The 2,832-nt window shown below is 44.2% G+C and overlaps 2 non-coding genes across 2 annotated transcripts; both read left to right on the top strand.

The window, feature by feature from the left end:
- Positions 1-139: 139 nt before the first annotated feature.
- Positions 140-211, top strand: trnag-ucc (transfer RNA glycine (anticodon UCC)). The gene has a single exon. It is a non-coding gene; the product is annotated as a tRNA-Gly (tRNA).
- Positions 212-2,140: 1,929 nt separating this feature from the next.
- trnal-cag (transfer RNA leucine (anticodon CAG)) lies at positions 2,141-2,223 on the top strand. Its single transcript has one exon. It is a non-coding gene; the product is annotated as a tRNA-Leu (tRNA).
- The last annotated feature ends 609 nt before the right edge of the window (positions 2,224-2,832 follow it).

Raw genomic sequence — 2,832 nt, 5'->3', positions numbered from 1 at the left:
GAAACTGTGTCTTCTCTTGTCTCTCTGGTGTCCCTCCCTCTTCTCCTCCTGTGCTCCTCCTCCCTCTTTCTTTTCCTCCTCCTCACTCAGTCAGCTCTTATTAAGTCCTGAAGTGGCGACACAACCCACCTGTCATGTGGCGATGGTGGTATAGTGGTGAGCATAGCTGCCTTCCAAACAGTTGACCTGAGTTCGATTCCCAGCCATCGCAAATGGCATTTTGACTGTGTATAAAAGTCTGATTACTGGAGAAACTTGGTTCTGATAGAAATCAGATAGATTCAAACTACAGCTTTTGTCTTCTGCTGATGTGGCCGAGCCTTCACCAGCAATGGATTCTGGAAGGTCACTAAGCTGGTGGTCTGAACCTCTTCTTTTCATAATTGGTTGCTCCAGTAGTTGTCACTCAAACACAAACCTCCATACCCACCTTGTTTGTTTTTCCTACCATTTGTACAAGATTTGTTCATGAGCTGGTACTACAGTGAAGCCTACCTGATGGTAAGTTATCACTCTGACTCAATGTTAGCAAAGATGAGACGGGAGACAAGCCAGTGCACTGCAAGCAGGTTTACTCCAGAAACAGGAAGTGCGTTACATACAAACAGGTCCGGCCGAAACCTACACTAGTGCTCAGCTATATGACGTTTTGCAGAACACCTGATGAATGTCTACATCATGAGGCTACTGTTGTAACCAACCACTGCAACAAAAACATGTTGAGGTCAGAAATGCAGACATTTAGAATCTAGACATCATTCTAGGGACCTTTAATTGCTCTCAAGAACAACTTGACACAGACTTCACTGAAAGATCAGATAGAATGAAGAACTCAGGTTTCTGCTTTACTCAGCAGAGAACATTGGACATATTTCTTTGTCCATTTTTAGTGCATGTTATGATTTTTGAAGCAACTCATCTAAACACTCAGACTTTGTTAAAATCAGTTGGTCGTTGTTTTGTTCCACGTTTAAAGTTCCTTACACAATTAACGGGGGGCCTCATACATGCAAAGCATGCGCTCTACCACTGAGATACATCCCCTGTTTAGCACAACATCACAGTAGAGGCAGTGTTCCAGAAAGAGTTTTATCCAGATATCTGTCTAACATTCATATGTTGCTCACGGCAGCAGTCGACGAGAGGCCCAAATGGTGGAGGACCAGTACACCTCAGGAGTGCTGCCCAGAGCACCCTGGAGATTTGAGATTTGAGATTTAATCAACATCTTCCTTCCATATTCTCTGCTACAAACAGATGACACTGAAACTGACTGATACAATCACTGCTGTGTCCAAGCACCAACTGGCTGGGACTACAATGTGCACTCTCCTGTAGAGGTTCTCTTGCAGGTACCATCAAGCATGACAGTTCTTCTTCGTAGTCCCATCCAGCTCAGTGCAGTATTGTACAGCTCATTAAGTTTAATCAACTGTCCAAACACAAGTGATGAGACGTTGGACACTCAGTTGGTTTGGGTAACTTTAGGATTTGTATTCTTCTATCAGCTATGCCCACTTTAATCTGTAGAGAGTCACAGAGAGCTGCAGCCTATCTCTGCTGACCCTGGGCGAGAGGCAGGAAGGTCGTCACACAGCTCACGCAGAGAGACAGACAACCATGCATATTTACACTCACACGTGGCCAACAGAATCGCCGGTCGTAGGAGGCAGCAGGTGAAGGCACTATGGAGGAGGTTCCATGGTGTAATGGTCAGCTCTCTGGACTCTGAATCCAGCAATCGGAGTTCAAATCTCGGTGGAACCTGCTGTTAGCAAGTAGGGAGTGTTCTGATAATTGTCACTCTTGCCCAATTAATGGAAGTAGTGATGTTCTTCTGCTTAATGCTTTGAGTACATGCAGTATGCATCCAACTGGGACAAACCACTTTGTGTTAAAAGTTAATATTTGACATACTGTGATATTCTAAATCTTTTTCAGCAAAATATATACAATGGTAGTGAGGATAGTGGAAGGTGCCCAAAGTGAGTAAAGTCATTCAGTCATAAAAATCAGTCGGTCCCTTTTCAGAGTAATAAGATCTTGTTCAGATTGCTTGTTGAAAACAACATTTCTTGAAAAATGTCATTTCTGATCTCTAGCTCTATCAAAAAGTTTAGAATGAAGCTGTCCCTTTGAAGTCAGGATGGCCGAGCGGTCTAAGGCGCTGCGTTCAGGTCGCAGTCTCCCATGGAGGCGTGGGTTCAAATCCCATTTCTGACAGCAGACATTTAGACGATACTGACAACACAGAAAGCATGTCGGACGCAACACGCTGAGGTCAAGTTTCCAAGGACCAGGAATCAAGGGGTAAGGCGTAAGCCGTAGAAATCAAAGGTCGTGGAAGCCTCCTCCATCAACCAACCTTAACATCCAGTTGCAGTTGACGACAGGCCCAAGTGACTGAGGACGAGTGTGCCTCAGGAGAACTAGAACTAGAAATCTAATGGGACTTGAACTCGGATCGCTGGATTCAAAGTCCAGTGTCCAAAGTCAACCTGCTGCATCCTTTGTGTGTGGAGTTTACATGTTCTTGCTGTGTAGGTGTTTTGGTGGGTGCTCCAGCTTCCTGGAACAGTCCACAGACATGGAGGGTAGGTCAATGATGGTCCATACTGCAGATCCATACCTGACACTGATCAGATGCTTTTCAAATCTAGCCCATGTGTGCTATGGATTCACCACAGTAGACAGTTAACATCTTTGGGGGGTCTTTACCTTTTTACTTTAGTCGTTTTGTTGTAAAACACATGATCATATCATACTGGTTTGGATGTAAAACAGTAATTATTATTAGCCCAGTAAGAAAACTGCAAACAACAATGTCATTGT

Source organism: Stegastes partitus, unplaced genomic scaffold, assembly GCF_000690725.1.
Source record: "Stegastes partitus isolate 25-593 unplaced genomic scaffold, Stegastes_partitus-1.0.2 Scaffold2899, whole genome shotgun sequence".
In the NCBI taxonomy this organism is placed as follows: domain Eukaryota; kingdom Metazoa; phylum Chordata; class Actinopteri; family Pomacentridae; genus Stegastes; species Stegastes partitus.
The sequence above is the reverse complement of the archived record's forward strand: the minus strand, read 5'-3'. Positions and strand labels throughout refer to the sequence as shown.